General features: G+C 43.7%; 1 protein-coding gene across 6 annotated transcripts in view; it reads right to left on the reverse strand.

The window, feature by feature from the left end:
• The window catches only part of trim2a (tripartite motif containing 2a), a 285251-nt gene that overhangs the window by 150060 nt on the left and 116101 nt on the right, over nucleotides 1-19090 (reverse strand). Inside the window, exons 1-2 of one of the 6 annotated variants that reach the window (XM_068040725.1) lie at nucleotides 15918-15997; nucleotides 15639-15797 (exon numbers count right to left, since the gene is read on the reverse strand). The exons of 3 other annotated variants lie outside the window; for them this stretch is intronic. The gene's annotated coding sequence lies outside the window, so the exon portion shown is untranslated. Of the gene's footprint in view, nucleotides 1-15638; nucleotides 15798-15917; nucleotides 15999-19090 lie in introns of those variants that run through there. 2 more of the 6 variants (XM_068040760.1, XM_068040798.1) reach the window with 2 other exon arrangements.

The raw sequence follows: 19090 nt of genomic DNA on the forward strand, positions 1-19090 counted from the left end.
AAAGGGTCAATGGGTGTTTTTGTAACTGGAAGGCTGTTTCCAGTGGGTTCCACAGAGCTCAGTACCAGGTCCCTGATTTTTCATGGTATATATCAATGATTTTGAACGTAAACGTAGGGGGCATGATTAAAAAGTTTGCAAATGATGCAAAAATTGGCTGTGTGGTTAACAGTGAGGAAGAAAGCTGTAGACTGCAGGAAGATCAATGGACTGGTCAGATGGGAAGAAAAGTGGAAAATGGAATTCAATCTGGAGAAGTGTCAGGTAATGCATTTGGGGAAACAAGGCAAAGGAATGCGCAATAAATGGTAGAGCACTGAGAAGTGTAGTGTTGTGATATCACTTTAACGGTGTAAGTATTCCACACATCATCACAGGAAGTGATGCCCTCCAACATGTCAGCAGTTAGTTGGAGTTGTGTAAGACACCAAGCCACACATGTATGATAGAGCTGTCTTGTAAATAAGGTACTTTATAATAAAGGACCCACAGTTTTATAACCACTCAGATTCAGATAGTTTGGTATTTTATTGCTGCAAGAAAGCAATAATACAACATAGAAGAACAAAGGGACTTTGGAGTGAATGTCCACAGATCCTTGAAGGTAGCAGGACAGGCAGTTAAGGTGGTTTAGAAGGCATATGGGATACTTTCCTTTATTGCCTGAGACATAGAATATAAGAGAAGGGAAGCTATACTAGGATTGTACAAAACACTAGTTAGGCCACAGCTGGAGTACTGCATGGCATTGTAGACACCAAATTACAGGAAAGATGTGATTGCACTTGAGAGGGTAAAGAGGAGATTTACGAGGATGTTGCCAGGACTGGAGAATTTTAGCTATGAGGCTGGGTTTTTTTTGGAACAGAGGAGATTGAGGGGAGATTTCATCGAGGTGTATAAAATTATTAGGGGCCTAGATTGAGTGACGAGGAAGGACCTATTTCCCTGAGCAGAAGTCAATACCAGGGGGCATTGATTTAAAGTAATTGGCAGTAGGCTTAGGCAGAGGTTTTTTTTAACTCAAAGGGCGATGGGGCTCTGAAACTCACTACTTGGTAGAGGCAGAAACCCTCACATTTAATTAAATCACATTTAAAAAGTACTTGGATATGCACTTGAAGTGCCGTAACCTATAGGGCTACGGACCAAGAGCTGGAAAGTGGAATTAGGTTGTAGAGCACAGATACATTGGGTTGAACGACATCATTCCGTGCTGTAAACCTTTATGATTCTATGTTCTAGGAGTGGTAAAGGAGACAGACCCTTTGCTATTTGCTCTCTTCCTGCAGGAAAATAACAGGCCTACACTTCTTGCCTCCCCATTTCAGGACACATCACTTAACAATAAGTTTCTTAGAGTCATAGAGTCATTTACAGCATAGGAGGTGGTCATTTGGTCCATCGAGTCCATGCCAGCCGTCCACGGAGCAATCCAGTCAGCCCCACTCACCCGGTCAATCCCCGTAGCCCTGCAAGTTTATTTCCTTCAAGTCCTCATTCAAATCATTGAGTGTCTCCACTTCTACCACCCTCGTGGGCAGCGAGTTCTGGGTCATTCCCACTCACTGTGTAAAAATGTTCTTCCTCACATTCCCCCTGCATCTCTTGCCCAAAACCTTCAATCTGTGTCCCCTAATCCTTGTACCATCAGTTTATGGGAACAGTTTTTCCTTGTCTAACTTATCTATGCCTGTCATAATCTTGTACACCTCTATCAAATCTCCCCACAATCTCCTTTGCTCCAGGGAGAACAACCCCAGCTTTTCCAACCTAACCTTGTAACTAAAATCCCTCATCTCTGGAACCATTCTGGTAAATCTCCTCTGCACCCTCTCAAGGAGCCTCACATCCTTGCGAAAGTGTGGTGACCAGAACTGGATGCAATACTCCAGTTGGGGCCTAACCTGAGCTTTCTAAAGATTTATTATCACCTCCCTGCTTTTGTACTCAATACCTCTATTTATGAAGCCCAAGATCCATATGCTTTACTAACCACTCTCTCAACATGTCTTACCACCTTCAAAGATCCCTTTGCACCCCCAGGTCCCTTTGGACCTGCACACTCTTTAAAACTGTGCCATTAAGTCTATATTACCTCACTCTATGCCTTCTGCCAAAATGCATCACCTCATATTTGTCAGCATTAAGTTCCATCTGCCACCTATCTGCCCATTCTGCTAGCCTGCCTATGTCCTGTTGCAGGCAGTTTGTATCATCCTCACTGTTTGCACTCCTAGTTTGATATCATCGGCAAATTTTGAAATTCTACTCTGTATTCCAAGATCGAAGTCATTAATATATAGCAAAAAAAAGTAGTGGACCTAGCACTAATCCTTGGGAAACACCACTGTTTACCATCCTCCAGTCTGAAAAATAACCTTTTACCACGATTCGGGGGTAGGCGGGAATGTGGAGTTGAGGTTACAATCAGATCAGCCATGATCTTATTGAATGGCGAAACGGGGCGATGGGCCAAGTGGCCTACTCCTGCTCCTAATTTGTATGTTCTTATGTTTGTATGACTCACTGTTTTTTGTCCTTAAGCAAATTTTTTTTATCCAATTAGACACTGTCCTTCCTATTCCATGAGCCTCAATTTTGTTAATCAGCTTTTTATGTGGTACTTTATCAAATGCTTTCTTAAAATTCATATAGACAACATCCACCACATTCCCTTCATCAACCTTCTCTGTTACTTCATCAAAAAATTCAATTAGATTCGTTTAGCATGATCTCCCTTTTACAAATCCATGCTAGCTATCCTCAATTAACTCAAACCTCTCCAAGTGCCTGTTGATTTTTTCCCTGATTACTGTTTCTAAAACCTTACCCACCACGGATGTTAAACTAACTGGCCTGTAGTTCCTAGGGCTGTCCTTATACCCTTTTTTGAATAAAGATGTCAAATCTGCCACTCTGCAATCCTCTGGCACCTCCCCTGTATCTAAAGAAGATTGGAAGATTATGGCAAGCCCTTCCACTATCTCCACCTCCACTTCCTTTAGCAACTTGGTATGCAAATCATCTGGACCAGTTGACTTATCTACCCTAAGCATAGCCTGCCTTTTTAGTACCTCCTCCCTCTCAATTTTTATCCTATCCATTGCCTCTACTCTCTCCTCTTCTACCGATATTTTGTCAGATTCTACTTCCTTAGTAAACACTGATACAAAGTACACATTAAATATTCTAGCCTTGCCCTGTGCCTCTAAGCATATATTACCCTCTTTGCCCCACTCCACCCCCTATTACCCGCTTACTATTTACATGCTGGTAGATTTTTGGGTTCCCTTTCATGTTAACTGCTATTCTATTCTCATATTCCCTCTTTGCCAGTAGTATTTTCCTCATCACCTCTCCTCTCAACTTATTGTATTTGGCGTGGTTCTCACCTGAAGAATTTACCTGATATGCATCATACACCCTCTTTCTTTGTTTCATCATAATCTCTATTTTACATCATGTTTTACAGCCTTAGAACATCAAGGATGGTTAAGAGCCTATTTTGCAAACTAAAATTAGAGAACTTTTCCTGAAGACTGTGGTATGGGTTCTGTGGACTTAACCCTGACCCTAGTGCAGACTAACTTGCCATTCATCATTTTGTAGATAAATTTAGACTCTATCCAGTCCTGTCCTCACCCACATTTCCAAAGATACTCCTTTTCCAGCTGAGATCACTCTCAGCATTCAGAACCAGCACTGGTGGTGGGGTTCCAACAATCAGAAGTACGAACCATAACTAATTTTCTCCTTTTTAGCCAGGAGATTATGGGGGTATTTTAACTTAAACTGACAAAGAGGAAAACAGACGGATATGGGGCGAAACTCAAAGGTGAGTTAATATGGGCAGGGCGTTAAATGGGTGATGTTTGCGGAGGCAATGGGGTCAAATAGTCGTGGCAGTCAATGCATGGAATCTAGCCGCAAGGACCTGGATACAATGCTGCAAGGAGTTCAATGACCTCACACGTGTGGTCGAGGTCAGTGAATGTATCTTCAAATGCTATATCCCACCAACTACACCACCAGCCTCACACACTACTTAATGCACCACACCCCCATCACTCACCTTCCAACAATCTCTGTGAGGGCGGCACAGTGGCGCAGTGGTTAGCACCGCAGCCTCACAGCTCCAGTGACCTGGGTTCAATTCTGGGTACTGCCTGTGTGGAGTTTGCAAGTTCTCCCTGTGTCTGCATGGGTTTCCTCCGGGTGCTCCGGTTTCCTCCCACAGCCAAAAAGACTTGCAGGTTGATAGGTAAAGTGGCCATTATAAATTGCCCCTAGTATAGGTAGGTGGTAGGGAAACATAGGGACAAGTGAGGATGTGGTAGGAATATGGGATTAGTGTAGAATTAGTATAAATGGGTGGTTAATGGTCGGCACAGACTCGGTGGGCCGAAGGGCCTGTTTCAGTGCTGTATCTCTAAATCTAAAAAATCTAAACCTAAAATCTATCAATCAGGATTCATACTTGACATTCATAGACTTCACTGTAACCTCACACACTCAGAACTACTACAAGCCTCATACTCAAATCTCACAGCTTGCACACACTGCCAACTATTCAACCATTTCAGCCACATCATCCAAAAACATTCATTAACACACTTTCCTCTCTCTCTTGTCAGACAAGGTGGCACACAACTGGAGGCAGCAGCACCGAACCGATGGGGGACAGAGACAGCTGCATGTCCTTAACCCCATGGAAGAAATAGTGTTCACCATCATTGGAGCAGCAATGACTGAGGCTGTGGCCAACAGTGGGGCTGAAACTATTGAAGGTGATGGTTTTCTCAAACTTAATGCCCCTGATCCTCGCTTAGGTTCAGGTAGGAGAATTGAAAGCTGGGTAGATATGGTCACATCCTGAGATCCCTTCTCCACCACCTCCCTCCCTCTTCCAGCAGTTTGTCCTGCTCTGTGTCACCTCTACTCATTCTTGCTGTTATGCTGTAGACCAAGGCGGATGAAAACTACTGCACCCAACTCTGAGAGCAAGTGCATCCTGCAAAATCCTTGAAGTCAGGACAAAGTCTGTCAGCACATGCCACACCACTCCCTGTAGACTTCAGCAATAACTCTGGAAACTATCAAACACTTCAATCAGCAATTAACCTGAAAGGAATTGATGATCCCTTTAAATAGTGTTGGTGGGGGTGCTGCTGCTGAACATGTGTTCAGCTGTGTCTGGTAAGAGAGGGTTTTAGTTGTACCGTTGAGCTCCATAATGGCAGCATTGGTGTCAAAACAGCATTACATGCTCATCACAATATGCCTAAACTGCATACTTTCAGCAGACACTCCCTGTGGGTGCACGAGAACCCTCTCCAAAATGGCATCTGATGTGGCTAGTGCCAGAACTTGTACGTGTGCCACAGACACCACTTGGGAGGCAAAACAACACTCTTAGGGTTGAATTTAATGTGCCCGGCCTGGTAAAGAGCACCACTTCCATCCGTCACGTGGATGCCCCCCCACAGTGCGATTAGGCAGGGCAGCCATTTTGCACAGGGGAGGCACGGATCCTCCAATCATGTGGCCAGGATGGGAGGCGAATTGTTGATTACGGCTTCAGATGACTCCGGAGCAGATGCTGATGCCTTTTTTAATGGTCTGCCAGCCCTGCATTCACTCCTGTCCTGGATACATTGTCAGCTTGGTGCAGCTTACAACTTTGTCCAACTAGTTCGTGTATCTGCCAGCCCCTGAGGAGGGCAGAAGACGATGTCCAAGCAAAGACACAGGGGGACCCCATGGTTCATTGTGGCCTCCCTATAGATTCTCCTTCAGGCTGCAAGAGAAAGGCAGGAGGTTCTCTTCCCCCACAATGATAAGAAGAGGTCCTCCCTCCTGACCAAGCAAGATTGGGTGGAGATTGCAGAGGAGGTCAGCAGCTGTGGGGTCACCCAGCACAACTGGGTCCAGTGCAGGAAGAGGGTCAATGACCTGCCACGTTCAGCCAAGGTGAGTGCTCCATATCAATCGCCTTCTAGAGGATTGCATGTAACTTTATGGGAGGTTGCATGACATGGGGAGGGTGGCAGCACTGTGGCATTGGCTGAGTGGCTAGGGTTCTGTCTCTTCCTGACAGATGCATGGCTGTCTCTCAGCCCCAGGCCACCTTCCTTCATAGCTCACCCACCTTAGTGTCAAGTGTCAGCATGAGAGACATCAAATTCCCCAGTAAGAGATGAGGGGCTGAAAAGAGCTGAACTGTCACGTTGATCTCTGTGACATTGTCTACCATCTCGAGCAATCCAAGATGCACATCCCTCTGCTGAAGAATAGGCCTTGGAGCTGGTGGGCACACAGGGTAGCTGCGTAATATCCAACAGGGAGATTGGAGTCCCCGCACAAGGGATTGAGGATTGCATCCCTTCGGCATGCGCATCAATGCTGGAGACCCACATAACGCTTGGTTGGCATCAGGAGATCTGCACATCCTAACCCACATATGTTTGTGTTCTCTCATGCAGGTAGCCTTTCGCAGGGGTCTTCAACCAATGGGGGACAACCGTCCACCTCTGAGGAGGAAGATGACTCAGAGGATGTACCAGCCGATGACTCTCTTGCATTCTCCACCAGTGTAGATACTTTCACCTCGGTGGGTAACCACTCGACTGTAGAACCAGGGTCACAAGCTGGTGAGAGCACCACATACATGTGAGAGCAGCTGGGTGAGTCTGAGACAGCCAGGGCCTCCGGCAGTTACAGGGCTGTGGGTGGCCGGGCCCATGCTGAACCGCAGGATGATGACGAGCCTCTGGTGTCAACAGCACAGGGCTGGAGTTGCAGAGAGAGGTAAGGCAACATCTGGCAGGGATGCCAGAGGCAATGTGCAGCCATGATCAGACAATGGAGGAGTCCATCCATGCCATGAATGCTGCCAGGTTTCAGGCCTATGAACACATGGCTTCTTCTATCAAGAGGTTGGTGACCCTCATGGAGACCCAACTGCCACAGATCCATGCTGACCTGCACACCATCACCTTGACGATGAACTCAATGTAGCAGTGGCAAGGCGAGAGGAGCCCTGATTCTTCTACAGCTCCTGGTCCTTCTCTGGTGAGCAGGCAGGCTCAAGAGAGCCTTCAAAGTCAGGAGGAGGGGCTGACAGCCACATCTGGGGTCTCCCCTCAGGGAGCTCCGCCTGTGAACACTGCCTCCTCAGCCCCTCTGCCCAGCTCCAGCAGCCGCGACGGCAGAGGAGAGTCCTGCACCAGTGCAAAGCACCCCCAGGCAGCCGGGGTCTTCCAGGCCTCAGGCAGTCAGAGGATGGCCACCAAAGTCATCACAGGCCAAGGAGCAGCTGATCAGCAGGATCACACTGTGTAGGAGCACCTGCAAATGGACTAAAAAGAGCACATAGCAATACTTTGGGTTTCATGGGTGTACAACGTACTTTTGATGTTAAATAATTAAAATATCCTTTGTTCAAATCATTAGGCTGCATTGTCTGAAAGCCATGTGCCAATATGCCTTAATTGTGAGATGTTAACCTCACCTTCCCCCTTAGTGCAATGCCAATGTCACCACAGCCCTCATTAACATATGCTTTCCCATGGGCACCAGCACACATTGCATCCGCTCACAAGGCAGGAACCACAAATGGAAAGGCTGCGACTGAATTCAGGCAGTCAGGTGAGTCTTTATTTCATTCTCTGTGAATGGACATCAGGATTGTTGCAAACGAGTAATTGTGAGGTTGTTCCTTGCCTCCTTTCCGCTTTGCTCAACCCATATGACTTCCTGCTTTGGCACCTGAGGATGTGCCAATTCCGTCAGCGGAATCACTCATGGACTTCAAAGCCCAACCTTGACAATGGCCCACCCTCTGTTCCAACAGTGTGAGCAAACAGACCCATCACATGGCAGTTTGCCAACGCATACCAAATCCACTACCCCATACCCCCAAACGCACATGTCGCCCACAGAGCTCCCAGTACCCCAGACTGTCTTGCAGAGCCATGGTACCCTGGACTCCTTGGCAGAGCCTGTAGCAATGGCCTCCATGCCCCCTCTTTCCCTGTACAGCAATGCTCCAGGCTGGCTACCCATCATGTCAATGTGCCCTCTCACCTCAGTGCTGCCAGGTTTCACTGGTCAGGAATCCAGAGGCACATTTGTGCTGTATACCATTCACAGAATTGCTCATTGGTTATTAAATTGCTTTTAATGCTATCTAACTGCATTTGAATTGGCATTTCAGCGATTTAAATTAGGCTCCTGTCGCATTGCGGTGACTATGTCGCCATTGTGCTTTCCCACCACTGACAAAATCCAGAAGAAAACAGCATGACATCGGATTTACAGGCAGACGGCTGCGTTGCACTTCTCCGCGCCCATGGTGCTGAAAAACTAGGTGCTGCAGAGCTGAATTCCACAACCAATGTCTCCTCATTTCCCTCATGATTCTTAATTATCTTGAATCTGTGTCCTCTGGTTACTGACCCTCCATACCAGTGGAAATAGTTTCTTCTTATTTATTATATTAAAATTCTTCATAAGAATGCAAGAACATAAGATGTAGCAGAAGATAATATGGTCTCTCAAGCCTGCTCTGCCCTTCAATAAGATCATGGTTGTTCTTATACCTCAGCTCCATTTTCCCACTCAGAATCACAGAATTGTTACAGCACAGAAGGAGGCCATTCGGCCCATCGTGTCTGCACCAGCTTTCCGAGTGACAATTCACTTAGTGCCATTCCCCGGTCTTTTCCCCATAACCTTGCACATTCTTCCTTTTCAGGTGACTATCTAATTCCCTTATGAATGCCTCGACTGAACCTGCCTCCATCGCACTCTCTGGCAGTGCACTGAGTGTGAAGATGGGAGTTTGGTAAGTGAGGAAGTTCGATGAGGAGGGGAACAGTAGATTAATTAAGGGAAATAAATTTAATTAACACAATATAGATGACAGGACAGGTGATGTGTAGCAGCTGCAGTATGTAGGAGCTCCTGGATGAGACAGAAGTCCATGGTAACTATGTCTGTAGTAAGTGTCTGAGGCTTGATGAGCTGGAGGCAGAGCTGCAGACATTGCGATGCATCAGGGAGGGGTAAAGTTACCTGGACACTTTGTTCCAGAAGGCAGGCAGGTAAGGGGATCGTGAAGGTGAGAGTGGAGCTGCCTCAGCCCCTGCAATTGAGCAACAAATTCAAGGTTCTTGAAGCTTGAAGCAAGAGCGAAGGCTGTAGCGTGGATGAGCAGATTGACCATGGCACCATAGTACAGGAAGGCGTTCAAGCAGGTCGACAAAAAGGAAACTGGTGGTAGTAGGGGACAGTAGAGTGAGGGGGATTAAGAACATAAGAAATAGGAGCAGGAGTAGGCCATTCAGCCCCTCAGGCCTGCCCTGCCATTCAAAAAGATCATGGCTGATCTGTCCCAGGCCTCAACTCCTCTTTCGGGCCTGCTCCGCATAACTCTCAACTTCCCAAGATTTCAAAAATCTATCTACCTCCTCCTTAAATACCTTTAGTGACCTAGCTTCCACAACTCTCTGAGGTAGAAAATTCGAGAGATTCACCACCCTCTGAGAGAAGAAATTCCTTCGCACCTCAGTTTTAAACGTGTTACCCCTTATACTGTAACTATGCCCACTAGTTCGAGATTCCCCACCAGTGGAAACATATTCACAACATCTATCCTGCCAAGCCCCCTTAAAATCTTATATGTTTCAATACGATCACCTCTCATTATCTGCCTAACCTGTTTAGTCATTCTTGAGAAGACAACCCCTTCATCCCAGGAATCAGCCATGTGAACCTTTTCTGAATTGCCTCCAATGCTAGTATATCCTTCCTTAAATACGGGGACCAAAACTGTACGCAGTACTCCAGGTGTGGCCTCACCAACACTCTGTACAGTTGTAACAAGACTTCCCTATTTTTAAACACTAACCCAGCAATAAAGGTCAAAATTCCATTTGCCTTCCTAATTACCTGCTGCACCTACATGCTAACTTTTTGTGTTTCATGCACAAGAACACCCAGATCCCTCTGTACAGCAGTATTTTGTAGTCTTTCTCCATCTAAATAATAATCTGCCTTTTTATTCTTCCTACCAAAGTGGATTACCTCACACTTTCTCACATTGAACACCATCTGCCAAGTTTTTGTTCACTCACTTAACCTATCTATATTCCTTTGCAGATTCTTTGAGTTCTCATCACAACATGCCTTCCTACCTATTTTTGCAATGTCAGCAAATTTGGATACACTACACTCTGTCCTTTCCTCCAAGTCAATATAGATAGTAAATAGTTGAGGCCCTAGGACCGAACTTTGTGGCACCCCACTAGTTACGGCTTTCCAACCAGTGGGGTGCCACAAGGATCGGGATTGACACTGTTCTCTGCAGCAAAGAATGAGAGTCCAGAAGGCTAGTGCCAGGGTTTGGGACATCTGCTCAGGGCTAGAGAGGAACGTACAGTGGGAGGGAGAGGATCCAGTCATTGTGGTCCATGTAGGCACCAACAACATAGGCAGGATAAAGAAGGAGGTTCTGCATAGTCAGTATGCGGAGCTTGGCACAAAATTAAGAAGCAGGACCTCAAAGGTAATAATCTCTCAATTATTATCTGAGCCACATGAAAATTGGCATAGGGCAAATAAGTTTAGAGAAATGAATGCGTGGTTCAAAGACTGGTGTGGCAGAAGTGGGTTCCAGTTTGTGGGGCACTGGCACCAGTACTGGGGAAAGTGGTGACTGTACCTTTGGGTATAATAACCACATGGTAGGATGGGGTATAAAGGAAGAAATAATGAATGCTTGTCAGAAAGGTACGGCAATAATGATGAGGGATTTCAATCTACTGGAAAAATCAGATGGGCAAAGGTAGCCTAGATGAGGAGTTCCTAGAATGTTTTCATGATAGTTTCTTAGAACAGCACATTCTGGAACCAATCAGAGAGCAGGCTATACCAGGCCTGGTATTTTGCAACAAGATAGGATTAAGTAATGACCTCATATTGAAGGTGCCCCTTGGTAGCAGCGATCATAATTTGATCGAATTTTACATTCAGTTTAAGAGAGAGAAGAGTGGGTTTAAGACTAGTATTCTAAACTTAAATAAGGGCAATTATGAGGGCATGAAAGCAGAGCTAGCTAAAGTGAACTGGCAAATTACATGAAGTGATAGGTCATAAGAGATGCAGTGGCAGACATTTAAGTGGATATTTCAGAATACACAGAACAGATACATTCCAACAAGAAAGAAAAAATCCAAGTTGAGGACCCACTATCCATGGTTAACTAGAGCAGTTCAAGACAGTACCAAATTTAAAGAAAACGCATATAATTGTACAAAGATGGATGGCAGGTCAGAAGATTGGATAGAATATAAAAAACAGCAAAGAATGACTGTAAGACTAATAAGGAGGGAAAAATTAGAGTACGAGAGAAAGCTGGCTAGAAATATAAAAACAGAAAGTAAGAGTTTCTATAGATATTTTAAAAAGAGTTAACAAAGTGAGCATTGGTCTGATAGAAAGTAAATCTGGGGAATTAATAAGGGAAAATAAGGAGATGGCAGATGAATTGAATAGGTATTTTGCATCGGTCTTCACTTTAGAGGATACAAATAACATCTCAGAAATAGCTATAAATCAGGAAATGGAAGGGAGGGAGGAACGCAAGAAAATTTACAATCACCAGGGAAATGGTACTGAGCAAATTGTTGGAGCTGCAGGCTGACAAGTCCCGGGTCCTGATGGACTTCATCCTAGGGTCTTAAAAGAAGTGGCTAATGAGATAGTTGATGCGTTGGTTTTAATTTTCCAAAATTCCCTAGATTTAGGGAAGGTTCCATTAGATTGGAAAATAGTGAATGTAACTCCTTGATTCAAAAGGGAATGGAGATAGAAAGCAGGAAACTACAGGCCAGTTAGCTTAACATCTTAGGGAAAATGTTAGAAGCTATTATTAAAGATGTTATCGCAGGGCACTTTGAAAAATTCAATGTAATCAGGCAGAGTCAACATGATTTAGTGAAAGGGAAATCATGTTTAACCAATTTATTGGAGTTCTTTGATGAAGTAATTGTGCTGTGGATAAAGGGCAATGGTGGTGATAAAGGTGAATGTACTATACTTAGATTTCCAGAAGGCATTTGATAAGGTGCCACATCAAAGGTTATTGCAGAAAATAAAAGCTCATGGTGTAGGGGGTAACATTATTGGCATGGATAGAAGATTGGCAAGCTAACAGGAAACAGAAAATAGGCATAAATGGGTCATTTTCTGGTTGGCAAGATGTAATGAGTGGTGTGCCACAGGGATCTGTGCTGGGGCCTCAACTTTTTACAATTTATATAAAAGACTTGGATGAAGGGACCGAAGGTATGGTTGCTAAGTTTGTTGATGATACAAAAATAGGCAGGAAAGTAAGTTGTGAAGAGGACATAAGGAGGCTATAAAGGGATATAGATAGGTTAAGTAACTGGGCAAAGATCTGGCAAATGGAGTATAATGTGGGAAAATGTGAAATTGTCCATTTTGGCAGGAAGAATTAAAAAGGAGCATATTATCTAAATGGTGAGTGATTGCAGAGCTTTGAGATGCAGAGGGATCTGGTGTTCTGGTGCATGAATTGCAAAAGGTTAGTATGCAGGTACAGCAAGTAATTAGGAAAGCGAATAGAATGTTATCATTTATTTCGAGGTGAATTGAATACAAAAGTAGGGAGGTTATGCTTCAGCTATACAGGGCATTGGTGAGACCACATCTACAGTACTGTGTACAGTATTGGTCTCCTTATTTAAGGAAGGATGTAAATGCATTGGAAACAGTTCAGAGAAGGTTTACTAGACTAATAACTGGAATGGGCAAGTTGTCTTGTAAGGAAAGGTTGGACAGGCTCGGCTTGTATCTGCTGGAGTTTAGAAGAGTAAGAAGTGACTTGATTGAAACATATAAAGATTCTAAGGGATCTTGACAGGGTGGATGTGGAAAGGATGTTTCCTCTTGTGGGAGAATCTAGAACTATTGTTTAAAAATCTAGAACTATTTTTTACTGTTTAAAAATAAGGGTCACCCATTTAAGACAGTGATTAGGAGAAATGTTTTTCTCTCAGAGGGTCGTGTGTCTTTGGAATTCTCTTCCTCAAAAGGCGGTGGAAGCAGAGTCTTTGAATATTTTAAGGCAGACATAGATAGATTCTTGATAAGCAAGGGGGTGAAAGGTTATTGGGGTAGGCAGGAATGTGAAGTTGAAATTACAATCAGATCATCCATGATCTTGTTGAATGGTGGAGCAGGCTCGAGGGACCAAGTGGCCTACACCTGCTGGTAATTCGTATGTTCGTATTCCAGATCCCAACAGTTTCTGCGTGAAAAAGTTTTTCCTCATGTTGCCATTGCTTGTTTTGCCAATTGCCTTAAATCTGTGCCCTCTTGTTCTTGATCCTTTCACAAGTGGGAACAGTTTCTCCCTATCTTCTCTGTCCAGACACCTCATGATTTTGAATATCTCTATCAAAGTTCCTCTCAGCCTTCCCTTCTCCAAGGAAAACAGTCTCAACTTCTCCAATCTATCTTCGTAAATGAAGTTCCTCATCCCTGGAACCATTCTCGTGAATCTTTTCTGCACTTTCTCAAATGTCTTCACATCTTTCCTTAAATGCGGAACCCAGAACTGGATGCAATACTCCAACTGTGGCTGAAGTAGTGTCTTAATCAAGTTCAACATAACCTCCTTGCTCTTGTACTCTATGCCCCTATTAATAAAGCCCAGGATACTGTATGCTTTATAAATTGCTCTTTCAACCTGTCCTGCCACCTTCAATGACTTATGCACATATGCACCCAGGTCCCTCTGTTCCTGCACCCCCTTTAGACTTGTACTCTACTTTTTCTTGTCTCTCCATGTTCTTCATACCAAAATGATTCACTTCATGTTTCTCCACATTGAACTTCATCTGACACTTCTCTGCCCATTCCTCCAGCTTGTCTATGTCCTTTTGAAGTTCTACACTATCCTCCTCACAGTTCACATTGCTTCCAAGTTTCATATCATCCGCAAATTTTGAAATTCGATCCCCACCTCCCCTGATTCCGTTATGATCCAAAAAATAATTTATAATTTTGAACACCTGACAAATCTCCCCTAAATTCTCTGTTCTAAGGTGAACAATCCCAGTATCTTTAGTTTCTCCACATAACTGGACTGCCTCAAACAAATAAACTAGATAAACTTAGCTGAGGGAGGAATAGATGTCAATTTTGCAACATCACAAATTTGCAAAAGGAAATATGAATTTGTGACATGGCACCTACACTGCTCAGACCCTGGCTGAAGGAAGAACTTTAAAAAGTCAACAAGCGAGCCCAATTAGAAATTGACATCCATGTGTATTGAACTCATCTTTGCAGTGAGCAGGGGCTTGGTATAAATGGTTCAGTAGTCTGATCACAGTTTATGACTGACATGTGCCTGCAAACGCTCAATGTAATTTTCACAATCAAAGCCAAATAATGACAAACCACTTCTTGATTTATGCAAAGCTATGTGTAACAGCGGGGCTTTAATCAACTTGAGAAAATTACTCCCAGTCCCTGAAGGGCACCACTGTGAAAATGGTGAGAGGCTGCATTGAAATTAAAATACTGTAGCAGCAGAATGTGAGAAAGATGTGGGTGGGATCGTGACGCTGCAGTGGCAGCCTCTTTATGTAAAAGGATTCATAAATGGGGACTGACTGTGAACCGAGATCTATAATTACATTTTTTTTAAACTGCGACAGAAAGAACCCAATCTCCTCAGTGTCTCTATCTCTTTTCAGAGAGAAAAGACAGGAACACTAGGACAAGATTACTGCAAAGCCTTTGACTTTTATAACCATTATGTGCAGGATGAGTTCTAGCATTTTAATGAATTATTATTGCATTGTATAATCACTGGCACTGAAATCAGCTGAAAGGAAAGCTATTCGTGGGGATTTAAATTCTGTGGATTTTCTTTTCTCCCCAGAAATTGACAGGGTGGGAAAAAAAACAGCATTTGCATTGCAGGGTGTTGTACACAGGTTCAGTTTTGCAGCCCTACATTTTGCTAGACAACGATACTAAATATTACCTACTTAATCTGTACGCACTCAGAGTCCTGTGCAATTGCACAGGTTGTGTCGTGCTACTTCCACCCTTATTGCTACAGCCACACATGTTAGTATTAGTACCTGAATATCTGTACTGAGAAAGTGGAACAATCCACCAACAAAACACATAAAATCAGATATTTTATCCTCCCTGCCCCACATTAGTGGAGGGGCAGGACACTACCCAGCAACCACAAGGCCAGGATCAGACAAAAGAACACTCGAGCATTCATGTACTATGACATCAATGGTTTGAAAATGTTTCCCATACAACGCAGGCCTCATTTAATAAAAATAGCTCAGTGGTGGCTTAGTAAGGGTGCTAAAGCACTCGCTCTCTTTTTCTCCCATTAAAATAAATAACATATAAAGAGGAGCCTTATCTTCAGTGAGGCAAGGCACTCACAACAACTTGAGCTGCAATTTCACTTTTTTAAAAACACAACTCATTGTTCAAAGTGGAGGATAATCATCACTTTAAAACAACACTATCTCATGAAAAACTGTTTGGGAATCCTTTCTCCAGTTGCTTACAAAAGGAAGTCATGATTCATGTCATTGTGAGTGTTGTCGTCGTGATAAAAATGACACAGTCCATTTTGCTCTCCCCACAAGGTTTCCAATACATGTTTCCACAAAGACACTGCCTCTTTAATTATCAGTAGATTGTGTTTAGCTTCGTTCCTAAATGTCCTGGAACAAAGAGGGAGATGCAGAATGTCAGCATGCCAGTAGGGCATAGAAACAGAAATTTGCATATTTATCCCACACTGCTCAGTGACATATTGCTCCGCATAAATAAATGTTACCTACCACAGCACAGTAGCTATTAGTGTCTCACCCTGCCCACATCAACAGCGATAGTGAGGTTCCAACCAGAGTCTCGACTGAGGTCAGCCCACAATGTCAGCAAGGTCAATACAGACCAGTGGGTTTTATAAATTATTCACAGTAAGTCCCTCCCTTTCTCCCTCACCCCAGCTCCCAAGTTTCATGTGCTGTAATGTTTAATGCAGCTAACAGCTGCAGCTGGAAAAGTTAGCTTTTGTTTTAGAATCTCATTTCAATTAAAAAGGGCATCAAAAGGCAATCCACAGTCAATGAAACAATGCCTGCCAGCTCAGGATGGCAGTGTGCTTTGATCTCACAGAATAATAAAAGTCTGTGCTGAACAAATGGCCATTACCCCATGCTGGCTAAAAATAATGGGATTTTCACATTCCCCATTGAGAGTAGATTCATCGTATTTTTCACCAATTATATTGAACAAACTTGTTGCTATTTTAAAAAATATTTTTAAGGCTGTTAGATTGTTTTTTTATTTTTTTGTAACTTTTTCTTTGGATAAGTAAACGACAGTTTAAGAGAGTCTCTAAGTTGCTCTGTCCAAACTTTAATCACCCACATTTTTGAATAACGGACAGAGTAGCAATTATTTCCTTGGCAACCTCCATTCTAGAATATTCCTTTTACAAAATACCAGTTTTGAATGGGAGGTTGTTGAGCTCTTTGTTTTTTTTTGCGCCACAATGCTTATGCACAGGACATAGACAAGAAATTTCTCAGTACGCAGAGTTTTCTAATTAACATTAAACAGCTGGTACCCATTTCATTCTTTTATGCAGAGCAGCCAACCGACAATTGGAAAGAGATAAAGAAGTCAGAAATCTGAAATTAAAATAGGAAACACACTGCAAGCCAGTCAGTGTCTGAAAGAGAACAGTTGACCATCATTCAGGTTTTAATAAGAGGTTAAACCTGAAGAGCGAACTCACCTTTCAGCTGCTGGCTGACCGATTGTGTTATTCCAGAATTTGATATGTTTATACAGTATTTCTGAAATTTGTTGATAAACTATCTTCACCTCCACGCTTTCCTTATATAGGTATCTCCTTTCCTGGGGTAAAGGGGAATTTGTGTGGAAATTAACTGAATATTTATCTCCTTTGAAGTTACCATTTCCAAATATATTTTGTAAGCAATTGCTTAACTGATTCCTTCTCAACCGCTCTGTTAAATGGAGACTCTTTAAATAAAACCTTTGAAAGTAGACAGGTGCTTAGCTATAGCACCAGGTGAAAGCCCAGCTGCTCATTGCCAATTGAGGGTTAAAGTATTCATTAAAATTTAATGAGTCTGTGGAACTATCAAATGTGTCTGCCACTCATGGAAGCGTGAGTGCACCTCGCCACTGTCTGCTTATTCTCATCCTAATCCCCATTTCCTTTCAATGGCTCCTCAATCAGCTTTGATCAGATAATGGTTTTTTGTTGTTGTTGTTAATTGCCAATTCCTCTCTATTCTGCCTCATGTACACTTCCTTATTCTTTCTTGTCATTCAAGCGACTTAAAATGCATCATAAATGCGAATTTCTTGCTCAAACTTCTTCAAAAATAACGCTTCTGACGATTTAGTGATAGCTGCATTTCATAAGAATTTAAAAACTGGCCTTTCAATCAATGAATGAAGCTCACCTGGGCATTCTCATTATTATGCAACCACTAAAAATGGACTCATTCTGGCTATTGTCAACCTCTGCTGGGGTCTGAGGCAGCTGTTTGTAACCCTACCCATGTAGTGTCCATTTATTAAGTGCTAGACATAGCATTCATTCAGTTGGACCGTGCCATACCACCTATCCTTTGTGGAAAGGTTTGTGCAGAAAAACACCATTGACCACAAATCCATCAGGCAGTACGGAATGTCCTCAAGGCCCTACGGGAAAAGGAGATGGTGGATCCTGTCGGATGGTTCCCCGAGCAGACTGCCAAAGTCATTTGGCAGAATGCCTCAATACCAGAACTTTCAAACAAGCACCAAGACGTAGCTTGGCTGGTGGTGAGAAGGGCCCTCCCCATCAGATCCTTCCTGCATGCCCAGAATCTCACTGCCTCCGCACACTGCCCTCGAGGTGGCTGTGGTGGAGAAGAGACTGTTGCTCACTTCCTTCTGGAATGTGCCTTTGCAAGGCAGGTATGGAAAGAGATGCAGTGATTTTTGTCGAGGTTCATACCGAGCAGCTCTGTAACACAGGACGCTGTGCTCTACGGGCTGTTACCACGGACACACACTGAGATAAACATCAACTGTTGCTGGAGGACCACCAACTCGGTGAAGGACGCACTTTGGTCTGCCCGAAACGTGCTGGTCTTCCAGAGCAAAGTGTTGTCCACGACCGAGTGTTGCAGACTGGCACATTCCAAGGACTACGTGCTGAGGGATGCACTAAAGCTTGGGGCAGCCACTGCAAGGCTCAATGGGGAAAGACCACAGTGTAAGGTCCTCCTTTCATAGTGAACTGAAGGGCTGGACCCATGGGAAACCCCTCGGGCTGTATGCATCAACATTTTTTTTACTATTGTCATGAAGACCTCCACCTGCCAAGAATGAGGCATACTAATTTCATCACATGAACATTAATTTTAAACTGTTGCTGGAGTGGAGAGATGACTTGTTCAAAGAGATCAGCAGTAGCTGGGAAAAAATTGCATTCTAAGAGACAGTCGCTGAGGAAAAGACAATGGGAACTACTCACTGATTGAATTAACAAAGACTGGTCTGGGCAATGGTGATCCATGTCTTATCGGTGTCAGAGACAGCACAACACCCCCGCACCGAGCGCTTTGGAATCCACAAACGCAGGAGTTAGTTAAAAAAGCGAGTCACATAACTAACCTGATGGCTCAGGTCTGGTTTTGAACTGCTCACAGAACAGCTTGGCCCAGACAGCAGATTGTACCTGAACTTGGAACAAGAGCCTTTCTCCTGTTGGCTCTCTCTTTTTCACTAATCTCCGGATCCACTGAAGTCACTTAAACCTCAAGAGAGAAAAGACTCCTACATCGAAACAGGTTTTAAAGTGTGCACTGGGCCCCAAAGAAACAGCAAGACTTACCGGCAACCAAAGACTCTACATCGAACTCTAAGGACCGTAAATAAAAACTCAGCTATTGCCTCAAACCTTTTGCTTTTATTCTTTCTACTT

Source organism: Heterodontus francisci, chromosome 1 (assembly GCF_036365525.1).
Source record: "Heterodontus francisci isolate sHetFra1 chromosome 1, sHetFra1.hap1, whole genome shotgun sequence".
NCBI lineage: Eukaryota > Metazoa > Chordata > Chondrichthyes > Heterodontiformes > Heterodontidae > Heterodontus > Heterodontus francisci.